Here is a 14,179-nt window from a genome sequence, read left to right as displayed (position 1 = left end):
CCCTCCTTCCTAGGTTCTTCCTAGAGAGGGCATTTGACATGTTGCTTGGCCCAGCACCCAAGTGATGTTACTCTTTTTCTCAATATTTTGCCCACAAATGGGGTTATGACATATATCTTGCCTCAGTTAACAGGCATGATGGTCAAGCTGATATTGGGATTCAGTCAATAGAAGATATTTTCCCTCTATTCACCAGGCTTAGGGTAATAGGTAAAATCCTGGGTTGCATATCTGTGCAAATCTCACAGAGTTTTATAATATTAAATCATATTGTACAAAGTATGAATGGTACACAGAGTTTCATAACAAGGCCCAGCAAATGTTAAGATTTTAACTCTCAATTAAACACACAAGTGAGAGTAAAAGTTGTCACCAACCCACATTTACAAAGCCCACTGTTGAGATACTGAGTCTAACAAATGAAAAGACTACAAAGATGGAATTGTGACTTTCATATGTGGATCTGACCACAAGTGCAATCATGATTTATTTTTAGACCCAGACCACAGGCATAAAAATGTTTCTCATTCCTGAACTCAGCCTAAATGAGAGATGTTGACTATCATACCTGAGTTTAAAGCAATATGTAAGATTGTGAGTCCATATGAGCATATGGGCATCAGAGTAGTTTGCAACTCTCACGCATACCATATAAAGTCCTTGGATGTTTTAGAGGATGTTATATGATGGCCCAGGACACACGTGAAATTGTGACTCTCATATGCACACCAAGCTAACACTTAAATGTGTGACCCTCAAAGATGTGGAGATTATGTCATATCCCTGGGCCTAGAAACCAGTTGTTTAAATCTTTGCTTAATTTTTTTTTCCATGTGTGTATTGTGAGACAACATTGGGTCAGAATCATAATAATGTGACACTTCTACCTGGGCTCTGTCAAAAAGGATATTATCTCATATTTCTGAGCCTCTCAGCTAAGTGATTTACCCCCAAGAAACATTGTGACATTGCTAGATGTAGCATCTAGGAAATGTGACTCCCCTCTATTGCCTATGTCCTGGCCGCTAAAAAAATTGTGACATACCACTGAGTGCAAATCCTAGGTAATGCAACTCTCCTTTTTATTCTGGAGTTAACCAAAAGAGGGGATTATTACACATTGCTGAGCCTAGCACATAGGTGGTGTGACTCTCCTTTTTTTCTTCAACTATGTCTAGAGTGGACATAGTGCCATGTTACTTGAGACTCTACCCAGGTGATGTGATTCTTCTGACTTGGCACTGACAGCAAAGGAGTTTAAAATGCATCCTGAGCTCAGAATCCAGGTGATGAGACTCTCCTGCCTTGTTTCTACCCACAGATGAAATCATGACATATACCTGGGAACAGTTCACCTGCACAAATATAACCATCATATCTGGACCCAGAAAGGAGACATATTTTGACTCGCATAGTTAGTCTTATGGCCACAAGTAAAGTAATGGGTCTTCTAATTGTATAAACTTCACAGAGAATTATGACACTCAGGCACATCATATAAAGCATGCCTGGTACAAACACTGTCATATCAAAAAACAGTTACCAGGTGCAACTGTGACTCTTGGATGCACACCCTGCTCACCCAATTGTCATTCTCTCACTAGAACAGGGCCTACAAAAAAGGTGGTAAATCTCACACAAAAGAGCAGTCGAAGGTTGAAATTGTTCCTTTCATACATGGATCTGACCCACAGGCTCTTTGATGATGCATGATTCAGCTCAACTTTGAGGCTCTGACTCCCTTACCGGAACACAATCTTCAAGTGGGATTGGGCATCTTACATGTGGATCTTGTCCATTGTTGAGATTCTCACTCCTTTCCTTTGGCCCAACTCACAGGTCATGTTGACTCACATACACAAAGCCAGGAATTGTGCGGGACTGTAAAATTTATTTCTGAATATTTCCTACTATGTGATTAGTTCATAAATGTAAGGCCAGCCCCTGAATAATTTGACTTTCCTTTTTAGGCCATAACCACATATAAAATTGTGACAGATGTGGATTATTTTGATATATAACTAAAACTATCATCCAGGTGATGTGACTCTACTTCCAGGGTCCTGCCCAGAAGATGGATTGTGACATCCCATGGGATCAGCACCCACCCAGATGATGTGACCTTTCTGCTTGCTCTTATTCTTCAGATCATATTGTGCCATATACTGGAATCCAGATAAGAGGACTAATCATGACTCTTATACTTGGAGCCAGGTCATATACAAGATGGTGACTTTCATTCCTGAAATTTTCCATCATTGTTACTGTATATTGTATATAACTTTGCCTAGATCCTGAATGATTTAATAATCTTGCCCAAATGTAGCTCATAAATGTGTTTTGGACATGTAACTCAACTGCAAACCTTGGTGATTTGACTCGCTTGTCTTAAAAATATCTTCAGCAAGGATTGTAACATGTGTCTCTGGACCCATCATTTAGGTTACCTTATGCTCCTCTCCTGGCTAGATCCTGCTTTCACTTGGGATTGTAGCATTTCTAAGCAATGCATCCAAATGATATGACTCTCTTGCCTGGTCTTTCAACAGGAGACATTGTGACATACCTCTAGGGTTATCATTTAAGTGATATGACTCTCCTCTTCTGCCTGGACAGTGCCCACAAGGGGCATTGTGCCATACATCTGTGTGTAACCCCAAGTTATACAACTTTTCTGCCAGGAACTTGTCTAAAAAGAGAATATTGAAAAACATCTAGCTCAGCATTTAGGTGAGTTGGTTGTCATGACTGTTGACATATACCTAGGCACAGCTCACAGGCATGATAATGACTCTTATATGTGGACCCCACAGATAGGAGTAATTTTGACTCTCATAACTTGCTTTAGAAACACGAATGATGAAACATCTTTCTTGTAAATGGGTCACAAAAGGTTATATCAGCCTCAGATATTTTATAAAGCCATTGGTTTGTAGAGTATGTCATAAATGAATCCAGAAAAAAAGGTGAAATTGTGAGTCTTATATGCACACCCATCTGACTGTAGGACTGTCACCATCTCACATATATGAAGAAAACTGTCGCTCATGAAAACAGAACATGTGTGGGATTGTAAATTTCATGCTGGGAATTTTCTGCCTGTGTAATTGTGATATAACCTTTGAGGGATTTGACTCTCCAGACTTGTTCCAGACCACATATGTTATTGTAAAATCTACCTGGGCCAACCTCTAGGTGATGTTACTCTTCTGCCTAGGACCTGCTCTTAGTAAGAATCAAGATATATCACTAGATCCAGAAACAACGTGATGTTATATATTTATCTGAGCCACATGCACAGAAATCATTGTGACTTATCACTGTGTCAGCTACTTAGGTGACATAACTCTCCTCATTAGAATGGGACCTGTGTACAGTGGGGAATAGTGACATGGCTGGGCAAGGCACACAAATGATAGTATCCTTGCTAGGGTTGTGTCCTAAAGATGTTATTGTGACAAATATCTGGTCCTATTATCTAGGTGGTGTTGCTCTCCTACTTGGGTCCTGCTTACATGGATAGTGACATATTACTAGACTAGGCACTAAGGTGATGGTTCTCTTTTTGCAGGGTCATACCTCAAGGAGGACATTGTGACATATCTCTAGGCCTATCACCTAGACAACGTGACTCCCTGCTCAGGCTCTGCCAACATGGAACATTGTTACAAAAGGGTAAAATCTAAACCAACTTGTTGAAACTCTCTTGCCAGGTTTTTTTCCTAAGAAAGCCTTGTGACATATCTCAGGACCCAGCATCAATATGATGTGGGTTTTCTGCTTTCACCTCACATGTTAGATGTGTCATATACCTATGGAAGAACCTAGGTGATATGACTATCCTTCTACCTGAGCCCTGCCTACTTGAGACATTGGGCTGTATATCTGAGCCTGTGTCTTCAGTGTTTTGTCTCTTTCCTTCTGCCTTAGCCTTTACAATGTGGTGATGTGACATAATGTCCAAATTTCTTGAACATACCACTGAGTGAAAAACCTAGGTGATGTGACTCCCTCTTTGTCCTGGACTCTGCCAAGAAAGGGAATTATAACAGATTGCTGAGCCCAGCAGCTAGGGGGTGTGACTATCCACTATTTATTCAACCCTGTATACATTGGGCATAGTGACATATTATTTGAGACTCTACCCAGGTGATATGACACTACTGTCTGGGTCCTGCTTACAAAGGAAGTTATAATGTATCCCTGACTCAGCACCCACATAATGCAAATCTTCTGTTGTGTCTCTTTCCAAAGTTGAAATCATGACATATATCTGGATTCAGGTCATAAGCACAGTAATAACTCTCATACCTAGACCCAGACAGGGGAGATATTTCAACTCTCATAGACAGTCTTACAGCCATGAGTAAAGTCTTAGATCTCCAACTTGTACAAATTCACATAAAATATTGTTTCTCAGATATTTCACATGAGTCCTGAGCGGTAAAAAGAATGTCATAACAGGTGCCAGGAACAAGGTGCTATTGTGGCTCTTGGATGCACACCCAGCTGTCACTATTGTCATTCTCACACATGAACAAAGCCTACAAATGAGGTACTAAATTTCACACACATAAGTAGTATGACTACTTTGACTACATAAGTAGTCAAAGCTTACAATTGTTACTCTCGTACAAGAATCTGATCCACAAATGGTTTGGTGACGTTTGAACCATAATGCAGCAGACCTGTGGTGCTTTGACTCTCCTACTTGATCACAATCTTCACGTGGGATCAGAACTCTTATACATGGGTCTTTCCTATTGTTGAGAATGTGTTTCCTGTATGTAGACCCAACTCATAGGAAGTGTTGACTCTCACACCCTAATTCAGGACTCGTGTGAGACTGTGAAACTTAATTCTGAACATTTTCCAGTGGGTGACTGGGAAGTGTGACTTTGCCCAGCATCTCAGGGTTTTGATACTGTTTCCAGGCCCAATTGTTCTTTTTTTTCCTACAAGTGAAATTATAAAATTTATATTGCTTTAGTTCACAGACATGATGATCAAATTTAAATTGGGACTCCACCAATAGAAGATATTTTGCCTCTCATGGCTACCTTTAGGGAAATAGGTAAGGTTATGAGTTGCATATTTATACAAAGCACACAGAAGGTTACCACACTAACTCATATTCTATAAACTCCCTGGGTGGTATACAGAGTTTCATTACAGGGCTGAGCAAAAGGTTAAGATGGTGACTTATGATTACAAAGTCAGGTGAGAGCAAAAGTTATCACCATTTGACATTTGCAAAGCCCACTGTCGAAGTCCTGATCCTAACAAGTAAATAAAGTACAATGATGGAAATGTGACTTTCATTTGTGGATCTTGTTACAGGAAAGATGGTGACTCATTTCTGGACCCAGATCACAGGTATAATAATGTGTCTCCCATCTGAACCCAGCCTAAAGGAGAGATGTTTACTATCATAACTGTGTTTAGGGAAATATTTAAGAATGTGAGCATGTAGGCTTCAGAGAGGTTTGCAACTCTCATTCAGGTTGCACAAAACATTCGATGTAGACTGGGTCATACCATGACCTAGATCACATGTGAGATTTTGACCCTTATATACACACCAAGCTAGCAGTTAATGATGAACCCTGAAAGATGAGGAGATTGTATCATATCACTAGGCATCATACCCTAGAATTGACAATTTTTGGTTGAAATTCTTTTCCATGGGTGCATTGTGAAATATCGCTAAGTCAGAATGATAATAATGTGACCTCCTGATTGGACCTAGATAAAAGTAGATATTATCACATATCTCTGGGCTTAACAGCTAGGTGATGTGTCTCTGCTTCCAGTGCCCTGCCCACAGGGGACATGGTTACATGTCGCTAGACATAACATCTAGATAATGTGACTCTCCTCTCCTGACTCTTTTTTTGAGAAGGTTGACTGTGCTAATAGAAACCTTTGTAACATATCACTTGGCTCAGCACTTAGGTGATGTTTCTTCTCTCTTGGCTGAGGACTGAGCACACAGGGTATTATGCCATAGAGCTGGGCCTAGCACCCAAGTTTTGTGTCTTTCCTCTTAGGGCCCTGCCTAAAAAGAGAATATTGAAATATTTCTGGCTTAGAATTGAGATGATGTGGTTGTCTGACCTGTTTACTAACCACAGAGGGGATGGCAAATATACCTACACATAGCGAACAAGCATGATAATGATCCTCATATGTTAACCCAGGCAATATGAGAAATTTTGATGCTTATAACTAGGTATAAAAACAAAAGTGATGTACAGGATCTCCTTCTAGTGAAGAGGTCACAGAATATTACACACTCACATATATTTTATGGCTCACATAAAATATATGGCTCACATATATTTTATAAAACCAAAACTTTTTGGTTTTATAGAGAGTGTCATACCATCACTTAGCACACAGAGGAAATTGTGAGTTTTGTATGCACACCCAGCTGATAGTAAAAACTTTCATCATCAAAGATGGATGAAGGCAACTGTCCTACATGAAAACAGGACATGTGTGATACTGTAAATCTAATCCATAAAATTGTATTCCATTGTGAGTGTGATATAAATCTTTGCCAAACACCTGTGTAATTTTACCCTTTATACCTGGATAATGTCACTTTTCTGCCTAAGTCTTGTATAAACAGGGAATTATAGCATATTGCTCAGCCCAGCACCCTAATGATGTGGCTCTCCTGCCCATACCAGAGCCACAGAAGGTATTTTGGAATATACTTGGTCCATCCTATAGGCATTTTGCCTCTGATCACTTTGCTAAGTTTCTTCTACATGTGGTTGTATCATATTGCTGGCTCCAGTCTCCAGTTAATGTGACCCTCTTTCCTAAGCCCTGCCTAGAGAGGACATTGTGATATATTACTTGATACAACACCTAAGTGATACTGACTTTGTGCCTAGTTTTTGCTGACAAATGGGACTATGACACATACCCTGTTTCAGTTCAAACACATGATGATCACCCTTATATTGGGATTCAGCCAATCAGAGATTTTTTGCCTCTAACCACTAGGTTTAGGTCAATAGGTAAAGTTCTGGGTTGTGTATTCATACCAAGCTCATAAAAGTTAACAACGCAAACTCAGATCATAAAACTACTTGGGTGGAATGGAGTTTCATAACAGACCCCAGCAAAAAGATAAGACTGTGACTCTTGACCACACATTCAGGTGAAAGTGAAAGTTGTTATCATCCTACAAATAAAAAGCCCATTGTTGAGGTCCTGAGTCTAACAAGTGAATACAGCACAAAGTTGGAATTCATAAGTAAATCTGGCTGCAAGTGACATGGTGAATCATTTCTGGACCCAGATCATAGGTATAATAATTGTCTCATCCCTGATGCCAGCCTGTAAGAGAGATGTTGACTCTCATACTTGGGTTTAGGGCAGTATGTAAGATCGTGAATCCATATAAGCATGTAGGCCTCAGAGAGGTTTGCAACTATCATGTATGTAGTATAATGTTGAAACAAGATTCTATCTTGGACAACCAGATACCAACAGGCTTAGTAGGCTTGTCTCCACTAGTCATAAATCCTTCCATTGTTCTGTCACATAGACAGGTGTGGCTCTTTTAGCTGTTCTTGAGTAGCTTATCTGGTTTCAGTGGACATGGCTATAGTTTTCTGTGTAAATTTATTTCTAGTTGGTACATTATGCAGAAATTATAAGTGTTTGTCACTGGTTTTTAATGCTTTATTCAGTTCTTTCTTCTTTCCCTTTCTGTAGTATGTTTAAGCACTAGGGTGAAAATTTATATTGCCTATATTTTTTCTAAGGTAAATGGTTTGATTAAGATGGGTTGATAATATTTTTAGTGAGGTTTGGAGCTAGAGTTGGCTCAAATTGATTAGGTCATGATGAAATCTTCTGGGTGTAAACCAGAAGCTTAGGGTTATGCTGCACTTTGGTTTTTCCAAGCACACTTTCCAGTACACATACCATGTTAGGACTTATATAACCAAAAACTATATGTGCACATATATAGTTTTCAGTAATAATACTTTCTAAAATAATATTTGAAGAGGTTGACTGGTGTGTGAGTCCTTCCTGGGCTTATTCAACCAAGCACTGTGTTCTTGGTTTACTGCTAACTCCTGCTTGAGCCCTTAGATATCATAAACGTTGTTATGAGATTTTATGGGTATAAAAAATTTAGTCAATTTCTTGCCAACTCATGAGATACACTTTGTCCTAATGTTTTTACACTTGTGCATACTCTACACCTTTTTTAGAGTTCACTAAATATAGCTGTTTATAGGCTGGGGGCAAGAGGTGATGAGGAATATTGGAGTTTATTGATTATAGAACAGATTCGTATAGAGGGATATAAAGCACTGCCAAGTCCTTCGAGTTTTAAGCTGTTGCTTGTAATATCCTGGTAAATGGTTTTGTTAATGTAAGTGTTAGAAGTTAGGGCTAAGCATAGTGGGGTATCTAAACCCAGTTTGAGTATTAGCTATTGTGTCTTCAGCATATGAAACCACCTTCATAGTATATTTTATTTGAGCTGGAGTTTTTCACAACTTAGATGGAGTTTAGCTTAATTGAGGGCAGACCTTAATCTTTCTTTACAGCAAGTTCTCTTAGCTTGGGTTAGTTATATGGCCGTGGTGGCTGGCACGAAATTGACCAATCCTAGATATCACTATAGCTTAGTTAAACCTTCATTTATTACTAAATATTTATCACTCCTGTTTCCCATGGAGGTGTCATTGAGCAAACTGTTTTGATCTCCATTTGTGCATGATTGATACTTGCTCCTTTTGATCTGGGTGATCTAAAGGGAATTCTCACTGGGGCAGGGATGCTTGCATGTGTAATCCTAATAAGAGCTAATAGAAATGCCAAGACCAAACCTATTTGTTTATAGGGTTGTGCAGACCCATCTAGAAATTTTCAATATCTTGCTTTGAAATAATTAAGCTACATTAACTATAAATTCTTAAGTCTAAAATCAGAATATTAGAAGGAAAGAGGTAAATATCAATAGTAGTTTACATGTCTTGGAATTCAGGGTTTTTAAAGTTGAATTGGCAGAGGTTAGGTTGAGAGGATTACTCATAATTAGAATATAATTGATTTAGGGTATAATATATGGGGTAGCAATTTACAGGGATACGTTCAGGGCATTATATTAGTACAAGGGTGAAAGTTCAGTTACTATATTTATTATATAAAATCAAGGCTTTATTGAGGGGTTTGAAGATTTTTAGGAAAATTACATCAATCGAGGGGTAGCTGTTGGGTTATTCATGGTTAAAATGTGATTTTTGGGTTCAGATTGGGTTGCATTTTATTCTCTTGTTTTTGGGGTTTGGCAAGAGCATATTCACTTAAGTTGATGGTAAAGTCTGAGGTGCAGGGAGGAAAATTTTCCGGATTTAATCGGAAATAGTCCTTAAAAGTAAACAAACGTGAATGACCATACGTGCGTGAGTGTAAGTGCCTGTTGATTGTTATGTTCATTAAGCATGAATAGCACCTTCTGGCTATTATGTCAGCCTGGAATATTCAATATAAGCTCAATATTTACAACTGATTTGGCAAGAATCATATTTGAGTTTCTCTACAACAGATTTGGCATGGACCAGGCCTTCCATGATAGTGAATGACAGCATCCTCCAAGTCAAAAATACCAATTGCATGACTGTGCTCCCATGGCAGATTAAAAGAGTGGTAGTCATTAGTCATCACGATATGTTATTTAAGGGAAATATCGAGGTGATCTTAGTTTTATGGCCCTGAAGTAAGAACCAGGTGCAGGATAGTTTCAAAATAGTCACCCCCAAATATTATGAGCCTGGAGAGAGGAGGGTAGTACTCCCGAGCGGGATGATGATTTCACAGAAGTTAGTAGATTAAGAGACCAGAATTTGGTGGGGAATGTTTATGTTGACAAGGGATTTCTTGACTGAAATGTGCTATGTACAATGAATGAATGCATGTACTACATAAAATTAAGGATATCTAATGCAGTTCAATATTTGTATGGATTAGATTTGTATTGTACAGTCAATAATAGTAGATGCACCATAATTGATTAAGGGAATGTTAACACATGCTTATATGTATGTGGACTAGATTTGTAATGTATTCTCCTGTATGAATGTACTATGTACAAGTCAACAATTATAGTACTATATATTATTCATGGGGGCTAGTAGTAATGCATAGAGTACATAAAAGCACTAATGTATTAGTGCTAGTTAATTAATACTGACATAGTAGAGTGTGTGCTGAGAAAAAATTCAGGGAGTAGCATAATTAGAATTTTAATTAGAATTTTAGCTTTGGGTGTTGATGGTGAAGTGGGAGTGCTTTTTCCCTGAGTTGTCCTGGGGAAGGGATTCTCCATTTCTGGTTTACAAGACCAGAGTATTGAATTATACCACAAGAACATTTTCATGTAAGTAATTTATTTTCAATTAGGATACCGAGCAGTATAAGTGTGAGGATGGTAGAGAAGTACGTGATAAATGCAGTCTGCCCAATGGCAATAAAATGGTATTTGACTGGCTGCCCGCCAGTTCATGTGAGTGTGAGCAGGTCAGCCACTAGGATTCAGAATAGGCACTGACTCTGGAATAGTACACTTTGTTGTTTAGACTTATGAAGTTTGGAATAACTGCTAAAATGAGAATGGAGAATATAAGGAACAGTATGCTTTGTAGCTTGTTAGGGAATAGATCATAAGATTGCATATGTAAACAAAATGCACCACACTGGCTTAGTGTAGGTTAGGGTATTGAGGGGCTTAGCTAAAGTGTAATTATCTGAATTTGAGGGTGTTAGCTAAAGTACAATTATCTGAATTGCTCAGGAGGTGTGTTGAAAATTGTACTAGAGTTATTAGAAAGAGGAAAAGAAAACATATACCTAGAATATCTTTGGTTGTATAGTAGGAGTGGAAAGTGATTTTTGTCAGGGTCAGATGAAACCCCGGAAGGGTTCATTGTTTGATCCCGTTTCATGCAGAAATAGAAGGAGAACAGTTGCTAGAGCTGTAAGGATGAAGGGTTTAAGATGAAATTGTAGGTGAAAAATCGTGTGAAGGTGGCTTTGTCAGCTGAGAATCCACCTCAGATTCATTGTACAAGGTCAGTTCCAATATATGGGGTGGCTAATAGTAGATTTGTAATTATTGTAGTGCCTCAGAATGATATTTGGCCTCATGGGAGCATATAGCCTATGAATGCTGCTGCTATAGTTGTGAATAGAAAGATAATGCCAATATTTCAGATTTCTAGGAACAGAAATGATCCCTACTATAAGCCTTAACCAACAGTAAGAAATGACAGATAAAATATATCGGAGCACTGTTTTCATGAAAACAGTGTAACATTCAGCCGTAGTTTACATCTTGGCTGATATGAGTGACTGAAGAAAAAGTAGTTGAGGTGTCTGATGCATAGTGCATGGCCAAAAATAATCCTGTGATGATATGGAAAATTAGGCAGGCACCAAGAAATGAGCTGAAGTTTCATCATGTAGAAATGTTAGATGATGCAGGGAGATCAATGAATGTGTAGTTAATTTTTATTAGCAGATGTGGTTTGTGGGTATTAAACATGTGTGTTTTTATAGTTGAAGTACCACTATGATTTTACATATAATCAGTCATTGTTATAGTTCATATGGGAATAAAGGCATATCCTTTATTTTTAGTAAGTACTCTTTTGGTTGTAGGGATTGTAGATTTTTCTTTGAAACCTTCTCCTATTTATGGGGGCCTAGGGCTAATTATTAGTTTTGCTGTAGATTGTGGTATCATGTTGAATTTTTTGGGGGGAGTTTGTGGGTTTAATAGTCTTTTTGATTTATTTGGGTCATATTATGGTTGTTTTTGGTTTTACTGAGGGGATAGCTATTGAAGAATATCCTAAAACATGAGGGTCAATTATTGATATTTCAGGGGTTTAATATTATTAATAGAGTTGGTGTTGGTTCAATGAATAGTTGAGTATGATGGGGTGTTGGTCATTATTGATTATAATCCCATAGAGAGTTGGATAATTTTTTAGGGTGAAGGGGTGGGGTGTTGTTCATTATTGATTATAATACCATAGATAGTTGGATAATTTTTTAGGGTGAAGGGTGGGGTTGTTGTGTGAGGATTCTGTGCATGTGGCTGCCTCATCCAGGAGACGCTGGCCTACTACCCAAGTTTTGAGGCTTTTTGGCTTAAATTCCTTTCCATGGGTGCACTGTGACATATTGCTGGGTTAGAACCATAATAATGTGACTGTTCTGCCTGGACGCTGGCAACAAGAGGTATTATCACATATCCCTGGGCCTATAAACTAGGTGATTTATCTCTGCTGTCTGTGCCCTGCCCTCAGAGGACATAGTGAAATATCATTTGACTTAACATCTAGGTAATGTGACTCTCCTCTCCTGCCTAGATCCTGTTCACTGAAGAAATTGTGACATACAGCTGATTGCAAAACCTAGGTGATATGACTCTGCTTCATATTCTAGACTCTGCCACTGGAGGGTGTTATTACATATTGCAGTGTCCAGCACATCATTGAAGTGACTATCCTCTTTTCCTTCTTTCCTGTCTATAGTAGGCTTGGTGACATACCATTTAAGGCTGTACCCAGGTGATGTGACTCTTCTGATTAGTCCTGGCCTACAAATGAGATTATAGTGTATCATTGGCTCAGCAACCAGGTGATGTGAATTTCCTGCCTTGTTCCTGCTCACAGGTGAAATTGTGGCATACACCTGGGTTATCCACAATAATAATTCTAATATCTGGGTCAATCAGTAGAGATATGTTGGATTTCATAGGAAGTCTCATGGCCATGGGTAAATCTTGTGTTTTTTAGTTGTATAAAGTTCACTAAGGATTATAACACTCAGGTATATCATATAAAGCCTTAATGATACAAAGAGTGTCATAACAGAGACCAGCAAAGAGGTGAGAATGTGACTATTGTATACACAGCTAGCTGACACGATTGTCATTCTCACACATGAAAAGAGCCTTGGAATGAGGTACTAAATCTCACATACAAAATAAGTTGAAGGTTCAAATAATTGGTCTCATAAATGAATCTGATTCACAGGTGGTTCAGTAACATTTGAGCCATGATTCAGCACACCTGCGGTGCTGTGACTCCCCTACAGGAATGCAATCATCAAGTGCAATTGGGAATTTTATACATGAATCTTGTGTATTTTTGAGATTGTGACTCCTCTACTTGACCCGAGTTATAGAAAGAATTCACTCACATACACAAATCCAGGATATGTATGGGATGTGAATGTCACTGGGTCAGGTAACTATACCCAGCACATGAATAATTTGACTCTCTTTTCTAGGACTAGACCACAGATAAAATTGTGCATTTGTGGAAGAAGCACCTAAGCAATATATAACATGTTCCTTTGCTCTGCCTACAACGGGCACTTTTATTAACACTGGGACCATCACCAGGTGACGTGAATTATCTGTCTGAAAACTGCCTACAAAAAGAATTGTGTCTGATGTCTATGTTTGTCTTGTAAGTGATGTGCCTCCCTTCTACTGCCTTGCCCCTGCACTTACAGGGCATTTTGATACATAATTGGTACTTCACCCAGGTGATGTGATTCTTCTTTTTGGGTTCTGCCAACAGGAAGCATTGTAACATATCACTTTGCTCAGCACCTAGGTGGTGTTCCTTTGCTTTTGCTTGGACACTGACTACATAGAAATTGTGACATATTGCTTCTCCAGTACAAAGTTGAGGACACTCTCTAGTGTTGGTACTGCACATAAGGGCCATTGTGACATATATGTAGGCCAATTACTTGGTGAAGTAAGTCTCCTCTTTTGCCAAAATCCTGCCCACCAAATTTGTTTTGATATGTCCCTGAAATCAGCATCCAGTTGATGTGACTCTTCTTCCAGAGATCTGCCCAGGAGGTGGATTGTGACATCTCATTAGACCCACACCCATGTAGGTGATATGACTTTCTTCAGTTCTCTCTGGCCACAGGTGATATTGCACCATATAACTGTGACTGTAACTAAAGCCTAATAACCACTCATTTGCCTGGAGCCAGGATATGTGGATGATGGTGACTCTTATTCTTAAACCTTTCCACAAGCATAATTGTGACATATACCTTTGCCTAGCTCCTGAGTGATTTAATAATCCTGCCTAGGCATAGCCCACAAATG

Source organism: Pongo abelii, chromosome Y, assembly GCF_028885655.2.
Source record: "Pongo abelii isolate AG06213 chromosome Y, NHGRI_mPonAbe1-v2.0_pri, whole genome shotgun sequence".
NCBI classification, from domain to species: domain Eukaryota; kingdom Metazoa; phylum Chordata; class Mammalia; order Primates; family Hominidae; genus Pongo; species Pongo abelii.
Note: the sequence above shows the minus strand (reverse complement) of the source record.